Here is a 17,436-nt window from a genome sequence, read left to right as displayed (position 1 = left end):
GATGGCTCGTCCTATTCACTGCGGTTCATTAGAAGATCGGGAAACGGAGCGTAGTGCCCACCGAAAAGCTTTCTTTTTTTTTTCTAGTAAAGGAGCGCATGTGAATGTGCGTGTGTATGTGTGTATGTGCGTGTGCGTGCATGCCAGCCTACATGCGAGGTGAAGGAAATATGTAGCTGTGGTTTGCTCCTTTCGCGTGCGCGTCGATCTCCAACGTTATTGTGTCCGGTGGTCTGTGGTTTTGCTGCTCTTTGCTTTCGCTGCTTGAAGCTTCTCAACAATGCCAAAAAAGAAGGTCCCAAAGAGCGTGCTTGCACAGCAGGCACCGCTGCTGTACAAGTTCGTTCAAAACTTCAGTCCGCCTTGAGCAAAAATAGTGGGTTTCCTGTATTCCGAGAGGTCTCGAAGTTTCACACCGGGGAACGCTCCAGGGTACGAGAGGGTGTGGGAGTATTGAATATTCGTAAGTACAAGTACGCCCCCCTCATATAAGTTGACGCGGAACGCTTTTTTTTTAGCGTACAAACTGGTTCTAAGCGACAAGAGGCAGAAGTTTGAACCCGAGAATTTTAAAATGGTGCTTCTTTACTATTGTTTTCATACTTTTTCCCATTCTTTCTAGTTGGACTATGTACAGCATGGGACAGCTTAGTACCGGTCTGGGCTTGAGTCGACTTTTTTTCGAATGTTGGACAAATTAAATTGTAATTCCTACTGTGCCGCTTTATTCTGTATTTCTTTGAATGGGGCAGAGGCCCTAAATGCTTTCAAAAGCACCCTGTGAATAAAAACTGATTGTGCCTATAAATGCCTGTTACGAAGCTTTGAGTGCCGTTTATAGGCGCCTAAAAGTGGTTTTTCAGTGCGTAAACATCCGGCCTCTAATCATCAATAAAGAGACTATTCGTGGCTATCATCTTTGCTTCGCAGAGGTAAATTAAGCTACTAGCAAACGCTGATGACGTAACGTTATTCTGTTCAAAGAAGGCAAGTGTTGAAGAAGCACTTCAGGCAACGGAGAAGTATTGCAACCTAACTGGAGCAAGGTAGAATGCAGAAAATCAAATGGTTTTTGGATAAAAGCGTGGGCAACCACTCCAAGATGCTTTGGTGGGATTTCATGGAATCGCTGTCCTTTCATAAACCTTGGTGTTCCCCTCGACCGATCTCGTTCCTCTGATCCATATTGGAGCACCGCCGTAACTATGATTAGACATAAATCACAGGCATGAAGGGCACGAGAAATGTAAATTTTCGCTGAAGCAGCCGTCTGCATTGTAATAGCTCTTTTAGCGATTACAATGCAGTATTTCCCCGCTAAATTTAGCTGGAAAATTTCCCCGCTAAATTTAGCGGGGAATTTTCTCCGCTAAATTTAGTGGGAAAACTCTCCGCCAAATTTAGCGGAAAATTTTCCTTTAAATGGGAGGTGAGCAGGAGAGGAGGAGGGCCATAGCCTCCTCTCCGTACCTTCCCCTCCTCCTTCTCAAGAGCTGCGCTCTAATTCCGCGTTACAGGAGATTGTAAACGTCTTTCATTTTTTTAGAGTCCACTTTTCATTAGCCTATATTTTTGAAGTACCCAGAAAGCGGTTAGCACAAACGTTAATCGAAAGATTTTTTCCCGCTCCGTTGTATAGATCTAAGTTCGATACCCGTGAAAAACAGGGCGTTCTAAAACGTGTAAAGCGTAACCACCGGAAAGAGTTGAGCACGTTGGTTACACATACTTAATAGACACCAGCTGAACAACCCAAGCACACAAATGTAAGAAGGACGAGAGAGACGCATTCAACCGCTGGACTACCAACTGAAATTTAATGAAACACTTCATCTTCATCGACAGGCTAGGATCAATCATACCTAGCTTGCCTCACTTCTTCCTCTTTTTCCTCATTATTAAACTAAGGCATCCTCCTCGTCTGTCTACTTGTGGGCGGTACTTCCCCTCGCAAGAACGTTCTCTCTTCTCTGGTCAAGGTCACAGAGGGTGAACTAACACACATGTCCCCTTTCTCTTGTATGTTTAAAGCTTCTAAAACCTCGCGTGCAAACCGGTTTCGATGGTGCCCCATGACGGTAACTTTGTCTAGGTTCGCCTTGCACTTGCAGTCGCGGCAATTTAGGGCTAAGTGACCTGCTGCCGTCAAGGTCTTCAAGCTATTGGCATGTTCCCGGGTCCTATCATTTATACACCGCCCGGTTTGGCCGATGTAACAGCGGCCGCATGTCAGGGGTATGTGGTATATAACCTCCTTGTCGCACTGGGCATAAACCGTCCTGTGATTGGTGCCACAAACCTTGCCGTTGCTGGTTTGCCCTTGATTAACCCTGCGGCACAACGAATAGGCCTTATTGGGCGCCGAACACAGCACTTGTACCTCATGTCGATTGGCCATCTTTTTTAACCTATGCGTAATCCCATGAATATATGGAACAACCACAAACGGTCTTCTTTTCTTCTTTTGCTGTGTGGAAGGGTCGTTGCGTCCGCAAGTCGTCTTGATGGTGCGGCAAATTCTTTCGGAGTTCAGAGCAGAACATGTTTGCTGGAGATACCAAGCCCGTTCAGGGAAAGGGTTTCTCCCCTTCTCGTCGCAGCATTCAAAAACTGTCAAGCAGGCGGTAGCTTTCACAGCCCTGTTTTCTAGCCTGAAGAAATCCTGTGAGCATCAGCTCTCCCGAAGTTTTGAGATGCAAATATCCAGACTCGAAGACGCGGGCTACCCGCGACATGTAATTGCCTCCGTGTGCGAAAGAATTTGAATCTATTTCCGCAGAAGTGTATAGTACCCGTAGTGAAAACATGAGTGCGATCCGAGTGCAGTCATTTGTTCATCAAGGACTGATCACCAGGAGACCATCCGGTCATCACCTCTATCATCATGTATATAACATTCACATTGTGTTTATAGAACTCGAACTTTGAATTGTGATTTTTTATGTCTTAAAGAAAACAAATACACATGACGAGGTGGCCGAGTGGTTAAGGCGATGGACTGCTAATCCATTGGGCTCCGCCCGCGTGGGTTCGAATCCCATCCTCGTCGGAAACGTTTTCTTTACGTATATTATTTTTCTTCGTTTCGTTTATTTTATATATATGCATGCTGGAGCAGATGCGATAAAAAACAGCGGAAAATTGCGCCAAGCCCGGAAATATAAAAGTCATTGTAGAGAAGTTTAGAAAAAACGGAGGGCTACTGATAATTAGAGGAAAATCGGGATATTTAAAAAATTTATTTTGGTAGTCGGGGTTTCCATGTAATAAAGAAAAAATGTAATCAACAATAAAAAATTAATCGGTTTGAATATATGATATTTTTTACAATTATGTCATAAAATATTCTAAGATAGCATTGAAACATGATATAAGAGCTCACTTGGGCTTTACGATTATGAATAATCCGTGTTGCTTACACAATTTTCTGCATGCGCGGCATCTCTGTCTGCAGACAGAGATGCCGTATTCTACAAAGGCCGGAATAAAAAATGCCGGTTCTGCGTGGATACGAAATTGGGGCACCAGTTTGGTATCCCGTCTGGAACCGCGCAGTTCCAGACGGCATACAAACTGGTGCCCCAATTTCAGATATAGGCGGAAACGGGTGGTTCCAGTGGTTCCGCAGAGCCACTGGTACCGCGCGGTTCCAAACGAGACACAAACCGCTGCCCCAATATCTGACCCAGGCAGAACTGCCTGGGTCTGAAATCACGATGATCTCTCGCTTGTAACGGCTAAGGGCATCACGCGAAATCCTTTTGTAGATCCCAGTGGTGACCGCAGCGGGAATTCCGGCGGCGCACACGGTCATCCAGGCGTCGTCACCAAACATGGTGCACAGAGCACACACAGCACGCACAAGCACAGTATCCAGAGTTGAGCGCATCGGAAAGTTCCGGCGGGCAAGCAATATCCAAGTTGTCCAGGTATTGTCCCCAAGCACACCTGCGCCAAGCGCATCCAGATGCCGAGCCAAATGCAATGGGTCGGCAGCTCCATCCTATATGAAGATTCAAAGCCGAGGTCAGTGGGTATCCATCCAGGGAAACGATGAGCGCGTCAGTATCCGTGCGCCCGCAGCGCGAACATCGCCGACGGGCGAGCGCCGCCCTACAGTTCGAAGAGAGCGAAGAAGAGACCTCGGAGCGCTGCCGCCGACTGCGACAGACAAAGCGAGGCGCGGAGAATGCCCGCTCGCAACGCCTACGTAGCGGATGCGCCTGCCCCTAACACGTGACCTGCGACAGACAGCGGGGAAAAAAGCGAAAGTTCCCTGCCGACCCCCCCCCCCCCCCCCCCCCCCCCCTTCAGCCACGCATGTCCGCGCCCGCTGGCTGGGAGCAGACCCTACTGGAACCAACGGGAATGGATTGGATCCAACAATTACAGTGTGGTTTCAGTGCATTGCGTCTGACTAGAACCGACTGGTTACACCCAGAACCGCGCGGTACCAGATCAGATCCGCGCGGATCTCAACTGTCCACTAGTTTGGAACCGCGCGGCTGCGCGCGGATCCGAACTGGAACCGCTCCGATTTTACATTTTCGTACGGTATACGTTTTGATGCTTTCCATCTGATGTCGGTTCCCAAATTGACACCTGACGACGTAGGCTTGGCGTAAATGAACTTGCCCCAAAAAAGCCGTATGGAGAAGATGGGATTCCCGCCTCCATTGTTAAAGGGTTGTGATCTTGCCTCCCGTGTTGCATCATATTTTCAACTTGTTCAGGCAAGAACTTTTCCTTCAGCGTGGAAAATGCATTCTGTAGTCTTGCCAGTTCACAAATCTGGAAGCATCATGCCTGTCGACAATTACAGACCAATGATATTGCTCTCTGCTTTTTCAAAGGATTTAAAAAAGCGATTTCTAGGTTATCCCGTTTTCATTTTAAGCCTACGCTCAGCCCAAATCAGCATGAGTTTTGTCGAGGACGATCCGTTGGAACAAACCTTGTAATTTTTTTGGAGTTTGCCAAGCTTATAGGTGGGTCTTGTTGACTGTTCCAATGCGTTTGACCAAGGGCAGATGGCAATCTACTGTTGACGAAGCTGTTTATTCTTGGCCTTCGGGTTTTCGCGATTGGTTTGTCAGCTAATCCGTGATCGCTCCAATAGTGTGTTCTATCTAGGATGCAAGTCATGTGTGTTAAATGCCGGAGTTTCACAAGGGTCCAACTTTATACCTTTGCTTTTCAATATTTTTGTTGACGACTTTGTATCTGTCAACAACTCGGAGACGCTTCAGTTCGCTGATGGCGTCAAAACTTATCGTAGTATTCGTACGCCTGCCGATTGTGAATTGTTGTAAAATGTCGTTGATGCAATTCATCTTTGGTTTTAACGAACTTTCTATTTTTAAATCTCGCAAAAACCAAGGTTGTTCCTTTCTTTTGCGTGGCTAATATAATTGTTCATGCTTACAGATTAGATAGCTCTGACATTATAAGGTCTTCTGTTGTATGTCTACCTTCATGTTTTGGTCGATTCACGCCTGAAGTTTAGTTTTCATGTCTCGAAAATTATTAATGAGTCTTTGCAATGACGCTTTGTAAGAGTTGTGTATGACTGCCACATTAGATAATTTTTGTTTTATGATTATGTGCGTATTTTAGCTTATTTTGGCCTCTTTGAGATAGACGCGTCTTGTTCGCTATATGACGTTTCTCTATAAAGTGCTCAATGCAGTTTTTACTTTCTCCTGCTACTCAGTAGAATCTCATTCCATGTTCCCCAAAAACAAAATCTTACCACGTTTTTTATGGTGCTGTCTTGATTTAGAGAGTTTAGCCCTTCATTGACAAGCATGCAAATTATGTACGACACGTTTAATAACTCTGACGTGACTTCTTCAATCATTTTGAAAAGTTCAACAAAAGAGTACTACTTATGTTTGTTTCCTCAGTTGTTATATCTTTTTTTCTTTTGTCCCATGTACATGCACACCCCTTCTAAGGCTTACCAGCTGTCTGGGGGCAAAATGACTCGCGTGATTGATTAATTGATTGACACTGAGGACAGACTCCGCTGCAAGCTCTATGTAGCCCAGTGAACGAACTCATCACTTAGGGATACTTTAGAGCGTATAGTTGTATCAGTGATTGATGATATATAACCCCAACGCTCACCCTAATACAGCATAGGGTTATTACGAACACCTCTTATAAATATTTTGAGGACTATCAGGAAAAAATATATATAGGCTTTCATTGGTAACTTCCGTATATAATGTGCCATCCTCGTGGCATACATGTTTGACAAATAGGTAATAAGTTCATCCGGTTTGAACGCCTAATGACGACTGAAATACTTTTAACAATTTCCATTGAAATAAACGGAGCTCAGAAATGATTATGTAAGTTTTATGTTATTTACTTTAACATACTTTAAAACTTTCCTTTGCACTCGAGTAAGCTTGTTTTGGATTTTGCCGAAGATGGATGAGCACAGAATAACTGGATACTACACAATCTTAGCGTCCCTGTTTATCTAATGAATATTTTAAGTACTCATTGAAGCAAAACATACATTGAGTAAGCAAAAGGGCAGATGTACTATAAAACTAACATCAAAGTCAGTAAAGCAGCTGAGATGAAACTTCTTAAATAGTACAACTTCCCAAGTGGAAATCTGAACCTTTCCTAAGTTACGCGAGTCCTGTTCCAAACGGGGACTATAGTTTAACCCATACCAATGGTGAATAGCCAGAAAACCAGGAAACTGTCTCATTGTATGAGGCCGTAATCCTTTTTGAAAGCTCTATAAATATCGCTGCACTTCTTCTACCACTGAATTTTGAACTCCTCGTGCTGTTATTCCCTTGGAATATCAAACTGGCAGGAAGGGGGCGGACCTATCATTGTTCTTAATTAACTAGAGCGTTGCGGGTTATTTGTTCTGCGTGTGCGACCGCGGTGAATAGGCGAGTGGACGGCATGAAAGGAAACGCCTAATTAACAATGAATGCACCGACGCCTGGGCACACAGGAGCACGTACACAACGTGCCATTTGTCCTGACCGCAAGTGTACGTGTGAAGCCGCGTACCTTCTGTGTTTGGCCTACGATTCCTCCGTGTCTGGTACCGTGTGCGCACCGGACCCAGCCAAGCTTCCTATTGCAAGCTTTTTGTACCATGTCCTTGGTACAGATATTGCTGATGAAATAAAGTTTTTATGCTATTAAAATAGGTGACAAGGTTGAAGCATGCTTCTGATCAGGATGCAACTTGCTGCTGGCTCGTTAAGCAATATATTGCACGTACTGCAGTGAAGGGATTTTCCTGTATATAAAAAAGAAGACGTGTTTTGTTGTCTGGACACGTACGCAACAGACAGTTCGCGGAACTTGCATTACTTTGCACGAACGTTTCAGTCTGGAAATCGGTGGAAGATAAGCGAAAAAAATGCAGTTTAGGACCTTTGTGGGTTGTTGCCGATGGCCACACACATACACACACTCACGCACACACGCGCGCGCGCGCGCGCACGCACGCACGCACGCACGCACGCACGCACGCACGCACGCACACATACACGCACACACACACACACACACACACACACTCTCACTCACACGCCATCACCTTTTAATATAGTCACAGTATAGGAGAAAAACAGAACAGGGATGTTAATGAAAAGCAATTTTCACCAGCAGGAAGCTAAGCTCGTCGTTGTTAGCTGCCTTAGGTGCTTCGTAGTTTTACGCATATTTATGATGAAGTTTTACGCAAAAACTAACCTTTTCACGCATAATACTAACTTTTTCACGCATTTTTATGCGTGAAGAAGTTAGTTGTGTTTTTTCTTTACAGCGCGGAATCTCTTGGGGGTATTGCCGATGATTAAATTATCGATGTTAAGTTTTCGAAAAGCAAGACGATGATGTTATTTGTGGCGACAATCTTAGAAACAATGTTAATCTTTAATTCTATTTATGAGGATCATGAGGCGATTATTTAGTTAATAAATTAATCAGCGATTATAATGCCTTAATTGGTTAATCGATACCTTTGGTAAAACGCCATACAAAAAGCGTATAATTTTGTACTTTTATAAAACAAACAGTAGATTTATGATATACTTTTAGTTTACATTCGGTATACGTATATGAAGTATATGTTAGATATACCTGAAGTATATGCGCGCTATAGTGTTTGTACAATAAAAATATTCCTTAAGCATGTTCTGTGAAGTGTTCAATAAAAGAGCAAAACTAGTTCAATATATTGCTTTTTACTATAGGTTAATTAATTCATTAACGTTACAGCCCTAATTCTCAAGGCACCTAATACTGAGAGAAGAAGCGCGCAGAGGAGCTGGTGAAAATGAGACGTGCTGTTTCTTCCTTTTATGCGTCTTTCTTTTTCGTACCCTGCCTCAGGCTGTTCATTCATTCATTCATTCATTTATTATTCCTTGAGGGCCCATTAGGGCATTATACAAGGGGGTCAATAACACACTAATAATCATAGTTTAAAATAAATTAACACTCACAGAGAGGAAGTCAGCAATACAGATGAATCAAAGAACAACAAAATACAGGTAGTTATCAAAATTACACAATATTATTAATATTTTAACGGTATGCACTGTGAACAGTAAAAAGGAAGAAAAAAATTAGCAGATAGACATTTTTGTAAGTTCCAGGTAATTGATCAGTTCTTCGGCAAATCTATCAGAGTTAGTCTCGGTTACAACGCTATTGGGTAATTTATTCCAGTCCTTGATTGTCATGGGCAGATAGGAATTATAAAGTGATACAGTTGAACTAAAAATCGGGCGAACTTTGCAGGAGTTATCATGGCGGAGAGATATGCTGTGGGGTGGAAGGAAGAGGGATGCTCTAATAGAGGCATTGTTATAGTATAATTTATGAAACAGGGCTAGTTGAGAAAGAATGCGCCTAAATGAGAGTGTGTGAAGGTTTGCTTTGCTTCTTAGGCCTGTTACGCTAGTGAAACGAGAGTAGTCCGAGAAAATAAACCTTAAAGCTCGGTTTTGAACTGCCTCTAATTTCATAACTAGGTAATTCTGCCATGGGGACCATACAGAAGACGCATACTCTAGGCGAGATCTAACAAATGTTATGTATGATAATTGTTTAATTTCAGGTGAGGCCAGTTTGAGGTTGCGCCGAAGATATGCTAATGATGAATTAGCCTTAGATAAAATAAAATTAATGTGAGTTGCCCAAGATAGATCACAGGTTAAATGCCAATCGAAAACATTTCGGATGGAAATAATAAAACAAAGCAATATTAGCAAAAAAAAAAAAAAAGACCTACACGCAACGCTTTCTTAAAAGGGTACTCCGGCCGAATGTTTGATACCCAACTAACTATATTTTCGGAATCGCCGGCTTTTACTCTTCCCTGAATATGTTATTCAGTATCGTGAAATTATTAATAGCTTTTGTGAAATCGGCAAATGAAAAGCATGCCCAAACCAATGTTCAAATATATACCCGCGCATTTCAGTGCCGTGACGTCAGTGGTAGGCAGGCTTCGAAGTGGAGCAGGCAGTCTAAAAAAATGAACTATATACCGAGTATTTCTCTTGAGCGGGCGCTGGAGCGAGCTTCCAAAGCATTCATTCGACGTCATGAAGCTGCTTGTAGTCAGTTGGGAATACATTCTACAGTCCAAAGAGTGGACCCCTATACCTCCCGCTGGCGGCACTTTTTCATTGTTGGAAACTTTCGGTTTGAAAAAAAAAAAAAAAAAAAAAGGGTGAGGACCGAGATAATAAATTTAATAATTTGGCGAACAAAATTTTTCGGGCACGTGTTTTGACGAAGCGTCGTAACGCTGCAAAGAACGTTTAGGTTAGGTGCAAAAAGGCATTTAAGTTTCCCTCTGATATGGCGTCATATTCAGCATGCACATAACTTAAACAAACGTGCTACCCGTCATCCATTATTACGAGTAAGTATAGGATTCGTAGTCAAAGTACTACTCGATTGAGATGAGTGCTATTCGACTGAAACATACTCGGTGTGTGTTAAGAGTTGTGTATCATGCTTCTGAACTTTTCACACGTGTATAGCGATCACACGAGACCAAGGAAAGAGAAGTGTAATTTCCTCTCTGTCTGATCGGCAGTTTCCTTGCTACCTTTTGCGTGAAGCAGACCGTGTTTAGCTGATGGACCGCGTGTGCGGTTTTTATGGGTCGAAATTCCCGCGAACGAAGGCTCTCGACCCCGCTCGTACACATGCTGTCAAATCACAAGAGAGATGCAGCTGGCACGCGCGAGTTATAGCATATCCTCTGTTCTAGCGCGTGTGCTGAAAACCTGCTCTTCCCGGTTTTTTTACTTGTTATTTTTGTTTTGTGTGATAATACAGACAAACTGTAAAAATACAGTCCTTTTGCTCTACTTATGTTTCAGATGCGTTCAGCTCGTTCCCGCACCTGGAGAACACGCAGGCGCTCTTGCAGCTTTAGAACACACGAGGCAGCTATAGGTACCAGTGCTTATGTATAAGAGTCGACAAAATTTATTAATATAACAAATGCTTCCAAAAGTTCATTAACCTTATAAACTGTGTAATGATAAATTTATGTAAAAAGATTAAAATGACACAAATAAAAAATAAATAAACACCAGCAAAACAAAAAAAAAAAAAGCAACACATCAGGAAAATAAAATCTCGGAAGCAGTGCAGTCCACTTATAACGATATTGAGAAAACCGCAAAATCCAATCGTTATAGCCGATTATCGTTATATCTGGATCAAATCAAATCTAAAAAAATAGCGATCAAATCTAAAAAATTTGATCGCTATAAGCGATATATCGTTATATCTGGTATCGTTATAAGTGGATTACACTTAGAGCCTCATCTCGCAAGTTCTGCGAAGCGCTTTCAACGGCACAGACACGTCAGTCCATAGAGAATTCCGAAAAATCGCCTCTTGCACCAGGGATGAGCAAAATATTCGCAGAAATGTATTGAAATACGAATACAAAATACTTTTTAATTACAAATCTAGTTACACTTTTTTAAAAAAGTATGGAACCCTCTCATGCATCTCTTTCCCATGTGAAAACAGATTTTTTTTTTGCTTTACAGCAAACAGTTTTACATCATACTTAGCGGCGTGGTGACCTCAAGTAAGGACAGAAAAAGCTTTTTCCAGGTAGTCAATAGATCGCGGACGCACGTGCCGACTGTAACCAGAATGGGATACTACTTCCTCTCCAATTATATCAACGCCAAACAGCAACTCGTAAAAGTAAAAAAAAAAAAAAGGAAAGAAAAATTCAGTTTGAACATTATAACAATATTAACTTTCAGATTGTTCTAGCAACGAAATAAATATTAGCAATCAAAATTTAGAGAAAAAAAATTCCCTCCATTCGCTTTGTCGCCGCTTACTAAACGGGGAAGCCATGCTCCAGTACTGCCCTTATTTAATGCGCGTGCTTTCGACTTTTGCCCGAAGAACACGTTGACATTGTACTCTTGCTAGTTCTGTTTCGTTTTGATTTTTCTCTGGCGGCATGATAAAAGTCTAGACAGAAGTTTTCCGTCATAAGGGAAGACACTGACGCAGTTTTAGACGTAGCTGATGACTTTGAACTCGGCTTTGTCGCGGCAAGAGTTGCCGCACCAAGACACGCTACACCTGTGAGCGTTGCGATGTACCACTTTGCCCCAAGTGCTTTGAAGAGAATCGTGCATCGCGAGACATTCATATGCGTTTAAAATGTACAAACTAAAAAAAAATAAAAAAAAATTGGGCAGCTTTTTAAAAATATTCACGCGTATTCCAACCGTCCAGCGGAATGTTCGGAGGTGGTCGCTGCAAGAACGAACTATGGCACACAAGTGTTTAATCATAATATACCAAAAATACTTAATCTACTAGAAGATGAGGGATTGGAATTCAGCACATTGTCCCTTAGAGAAATTCGACAAATTTTGTCCACAAATTAATTAGAGTATGAACTAAACTTTTGAGGTCTCATAACTTATGTTTGCAAATAATTCACTTTTCTGTTACAGCCGATGATAAATATATTATGACTGAAACAAGCATTGTTAAACTGTGGTAATTGAGATTTGTGAATGTTTCTTTTTTTGGTCGAGCTGCTCTACATGCCTTGTAGGCGGTGAAGGACTTGTCAAGCTGTGGCATACAGCTTTTTTCCTTGATCACCACCATCAACGTACAATAGAAATAAACTCTTTCTTCTTCTTATTCTTCTTATTTTTTATTATAATTATTATTATTAATTTTAGTGCCGCAGGATTTCTTTAGTATTGTAATACGTAAATAAAACAGCGCTAATGTATTGTGGCCCAAATACACTAATCGTTTTTAAAATACTTTAACACCAATAATAAGATTTCTCTACCACTGGGACGCATGTTGTCCTAAGATGAGGACAGGTCCGTTCTGCTTTAGGAAAATATTCTTACGCTAAATATATTTTATGTACATAACACGGTTCAGGTGAACGTTCCGACATATACTTTTCATATGGTCATTATAATAAACCTTTCCGAAAATCGCTTCTGGTCAAAACGTTCATCGGGCCAGAACATCCATCGAGTCAAAACATCCATTAGGTCACATGACGCTAGTGTCAGACCATACATCGCGTCAAAACATCCATCCGAGTAAAAACATCCATCTAGTCAAAACGTATACAACGAGTCGAAACATCCAACGGTGTCAAAAGAGTCAAAACATCCATAGAGTCTAAACATCTATCTGAGTCACAACATTCATCAAATCAAAACGTCCATCGAGTCTAAACTTCAATCGTTGAACAAGATTGTCTGAGAGTAATAATGAATGTAGTTTCCCATTGGCCATGATGTCACAATGAAGGCTCTGGCACGGTCTGTGCGATATGGCCCAGAAATGAAATATTTGCTCGATGGATGTGAGAGAACCACCAAGAGCCGCAGGTTAAGCTCTCTAGAAGTCGCGAAATTTAGTATTCGCTAAAATGCCCTCTACCCAATTCATGGAAAATTGGGCCCGCGAAAATAAAGACCGCAATAAAAGAAAACTCGCTGCTCAAAGTCGGCGTTGTTCATAGAAGTTCGTTATGTTACGCCATGCAAAAAGTGCAGATTGGCTGGCGGGGTGATAAAAGGGAGTTTTAGGGAACCGTTTTCGCACACCCGATACGGTACGATATGCCCTCCGGTACGCACTGCGCATGCGCTACCGCTGAAGACTCCCATATGTGCAGTTTGTACCGGACGACCCATCCTACCGAATCGGATGCGCAAAACCGGTTCCCTAAAACTCCCTAATAAAGGGGTCATGAAACGGTATCGGGTTGGAATGTTCACGCCTTTACAGAAGCTTTAGTTTTCTGGCCCAACTATACCCGCACAGACCGCCACTGATTCAGAAGCTTCTTTGTCGCGGCGAAATTGCGAGGATAAAGGGGACTATTAAAGCGATAGCGTTAACGAGCTCGTGTCACCAAAAATCCGGCGTCGGTGGCGTGGCGGGAAAATCCTGATTGGTCGATAGGGTCATGACGTCACAGCCACATTACATAGCGCGGAAATTTCAAACAATCAACAACGCGTGAAAAGTGCCGTTACGCGTGGAATGAAATTAATGAAAAGATGACATGCAATACCAATTAAAGGTCACCGCCTGTCTCAAATTATTTCACGCTGTTAAGTAATTAACTTTCCTTCAAGACACATTTCGAAGAATTTAAGGCGGGATTCGAACCCCCGACCTTTCGGTTGCATGCCAGGCACGCTACGGACTATATAGGCCACACAAGGAACGCTTGCCCGGGGCCCGATAACGCTCTCGCGTTCCTCTCTTTAAGGCAAAGGCTTAAGCGCCCTCCGAGTTTTTCTTTCAGTTTTGCCTTCGGAAAGTTTGATGACGTAATTGCGATGTCGAAACCACCCGCCTGACGACCGTCGAGCGGGGCTCATGGATTGAACACAAGAACTGCGTGAGCACTCGACTTCGGCCCGTAACAATCAATGCCTCGGCGGACACTCGGGTAGTGGCTCGTGTCCAACCACTGCGGTGATGAGAATAACCGAACTCTAACGATGCCTGAAGCTCAGCACGCGTTTCCTACTTGACAACCCCAGCGCGTTGTTATGATTAACGTTGGCGGCATAGGACAGGCACAAGGTGACGTGGCCGCTTGTTCTGGCTCCAAGTTGAGGGAATGAACGATGCTCATATTTCTTCGAGTTCTTTTTTTTTTTTTTTGGCGACTGACATTGCCTAGAAAAGAAATCTAAGGCAAGTTTTTTTTTTTCAGTTACTAACGTTAGGGAGTGATTCTTCTAAGTAGTATTTAGCGAAAGTAGAAAAAGCTGCAGAAATGCGTCTTGACGGAGCTCCTGATCCCCCCATTCAGCGTCTGCGACAATAAAACGCGTTCAGTGAAACGTGTGCAGCACCTATTCATACATATTAAATAAGCGAGTTAACGATACAGTTGTCAGACATCTATATTTCTATCAAAATAATAATTAAAAAAATATACAGGGCAGCCAATTGATGGTCGAGGCAGATTTGTAGAAATCATAAAAGTGGTTATCTATGAATGCGATAGCATTTATCGTTGCACACCGCCAAATCTAGCGGGGTAGCTGAATTGGTGCATAGGTCGTGATGTCAATTTTTCTGCTAAATTTAGCTGGGAAACTCAACACTAAATTTAGTGCCATTCATTCATTCATTCATTCCTTTCTCCTTAAAGGCCCAGTTAGGGCATTGCATAAGTGTGGGGGGGGGGGGCAGTTTAATACCGTAAAGCAACAGAAAACGCACCAATGGAGAATAATACGAAGAAATAAAAAAGAAGTGTAGTAATAGTTATACAAGATATAAAACGGCAAAATAGCACTCACAAAAGATGGGTCTGAAGAGCATTTAGTAACGCAGTAGAGTCGTTGATGGTAACTATAGGTGATGGCAATTGGTTCCATTCGGAAATGGCGACAGGAAGAAAGGATTCATTAAAACAATGGTCTTAGCGAAAATTCGTTTGGTAGTTGTTGCGTCTTTGCTGCCATCCGCCGTTCGGCCCAGGCGCGACGCGATTATGACACGCTCCTGTGGTAGCCAGTATGGGAAACACCCCCTTTATTGCTTCGAGCACAAATATATAGAGAACGCCCCGACTGGTGACGTCAACAGGGAAACTGCTATTGGCTTGATAACAGCGGATAGACGGATGTAAACAATGACAATGCAACAGTAGTATAGGAGTTATTGAGGCGACATGGTATTCTTTTCTGGGGGGGGGGGGGGGGGGGATAACAGTGAGTCTTTGAGTTCTAAGCAGTGATAATAAATTTTGTGGAGGAGGCAGAGTCGGGAGAGTTTCCTTCGGTAGTGCAAAGGGGTTTAGTCCGAGTTTATGTTTTAACGTAGACACACTGGTGAAACGATCATATGATCATAAGATGAAACGAGTCGCCCGGTTTTTGCACAGCTTCTAAGGTATCTACAAGGTATGATCGATGGGGGTTCCAAATCGTTGCTGCATACTCTAGTTCAGGTCTAACGTACGTTTCATAAGCCATTTGTCGAACATGTAGAGGGGCCTCTCGTAAGTTTCGTCTGATGAATCCAAGAGCCTTGGATGCTTCTGCAGAAATGGTTTCAATATGGGGTTTCCAAGAAAGGTTAGTAGTTAATATGATGCCAAGATATTTTTTACAAGAAAACGGGCTCCATAACTTCGTTATCTATAGTATACTGATATGCTAACAGGGTCTGCTTTCTGGTGAATTGGATTAATTTGCACTTGGATTTATTGAGCGACATCAACCATTTTCTCCACTAGCGGCCATTTTTCTCTAGATCATTTTGAATCCCCACTGTGCATGTGGTGTCCCACCTGAATTCAAGACGAAACAGAGCGCCAAGACCGCATTGTAGTAAGCAGTTTTTATACGCCCATATTAGATATAACAGCGAGAGAGTGGGCCGCGTCACTAACAGGTGTCCTGAACATTTACGCAATGATAAACAATATAACTAATATTGTTTCATATCCTACAAACTTTCAGAAAATATTTGTTGTTTCTTTCGTCATAATCGGTTTAGGTCGATCAGGGAACCCACGTGGTGAGTCTTTGCTTACCATGCTCTGAAAAATCGAAAAAACAAAAGGGCCGGCTTTTTACAGAAAAATATAAAACATTCAAGAGATCAAAACATTCAGTATGATTTGTGATAACAGAGTCAGAACATCCACCGTGTCAAAACATCCATCCTAGTCAAAACTTTCATCGAGTCAAAACATCCATAGAGTCAAAACACCCATAGAGTAAGAACATCCATCCGAGTCAAAACGTCTAACGCGTCAACAGATCCATTGAGACAGAACATCCACAAATGGATGTTGTCACTCGGAATCCCCAGCGTCTGCTTCACGCAATGTGAGGTTCAGATGTACGGCACGTGAAATAATCCAAGAAGCGAAGACGAATTTGACGTCGGTTTAACAGTTCGTGATTTCAGAACGCAGAGAGGGCGGAAGAAAAGCAAAGCAGAGTACATGTGATGACCTTTTGTTGGCGTTCGCTTTACTTTTGCGTGTGTTCTGAGCTCCTAACGATAAGAAACAATGAATCGTGCAGCTACCAGGATATACGACGCGTACGAGCCGGCACGGGCGCACATCCGAACAACCCCATGATTCCCCTCGTTGCCTCCTGTCTCGTTGTCTCCTGGGATTTTCCGCAAAGGTCGGTTCGTGCGTGACAGGGTGAAATATTAGTTACAAATACTTAGGAGGGTATTTGATCATCTTCAAATACTTTTACAAATGAATTTTGGTACTATAATTTGATATCTTAGACTTAAATATAACCCCGGGTCAAAAAAAAAAAAAAAATAAAGACCGTGCACAAATAAAGAGTGAAGTCTGTACACAACAATAAAGTGTTTAAAAACAATGTTGCAGCTCTAAAAATAAAAATTTGTTTGTCGTAAAATAGTACAGCATCAGGCAAAGCAATGCATGCAGCGTGAGTTTAGTATAAAAAAAAAAAAATCAGTTGAAAAAAGTATTTTCAAACACGTCGTTAATGTTACGTCTTCAAAAAAGAAATATCACATAACCAAAAAGTCGAATTTTGTACCCATCACCACGGAGGTTCATTCCCTCTGTCCTATCTTTCATTCTTTTCTCGATGTTTCTTTGTTCGCGAAGCAAAACAAGTTTATGTGGTTTGCATACTATATCTCCCATCGGAAAGAGTTCACGAAATCGCATTTGATTTTGAAGTTCAGTGCCCAAAATTGCATTTAGGCAGTATTCGAAATTCAAGTATTTGAAATACCCCGTTCTCAGTATTTAAATACAATTGACAAATTAATTACCTAATATGTAATTAAATAAAAAAAATGAAAGCGTTTACAACTCCCTGTAACGCCGAATTAGAGCGCAGCTCAGGAGGAGGAGGGAAG

At 42.3% G+C, this 17,436-nt stretch overlaps 1 non-coding gene across 1 annotated transcript; it reads left to right on the top strand.

The window, feature by feature from the left end:
• The first annotated feature begins 2,967 nt into the window (after positions 1 to 2,967).
• Trnas-gcu lies at positions 2,968 to 3,049 on the top strand. Its single transcript has one exon. It is a non-coding gene; the product is annotated as a tRNA-Ser (tRNA).
• Positions 3,050 to 17,436: the final 14,387 nt, after the last annotated feature.

The sequence above is a fragment of the Ixodes scapularis genome, unplaced genomic scaffold (genome assembly GCF_016920785.2).
Source record: "Ixodes scapularis isolate PalLabHiFi unplaced genomic scaffold, ASM1692078v2 PGA_scaffold7__128_contigs__length_106722199, whole genome shotgun sequence".
In the NCBI taxonomy this organism is placed as follows: Eukaryota; Metazoa; Arthropoda; class Arachnida; order Ixodida; family Ixodidae; genus Ixodes; species Ixodes scapularis.
The sequence above is the reverse complement of the archived record's forward strand: the minus strand, read 5'-3'. Positions and strand labels throughout refer to the sequence as shown.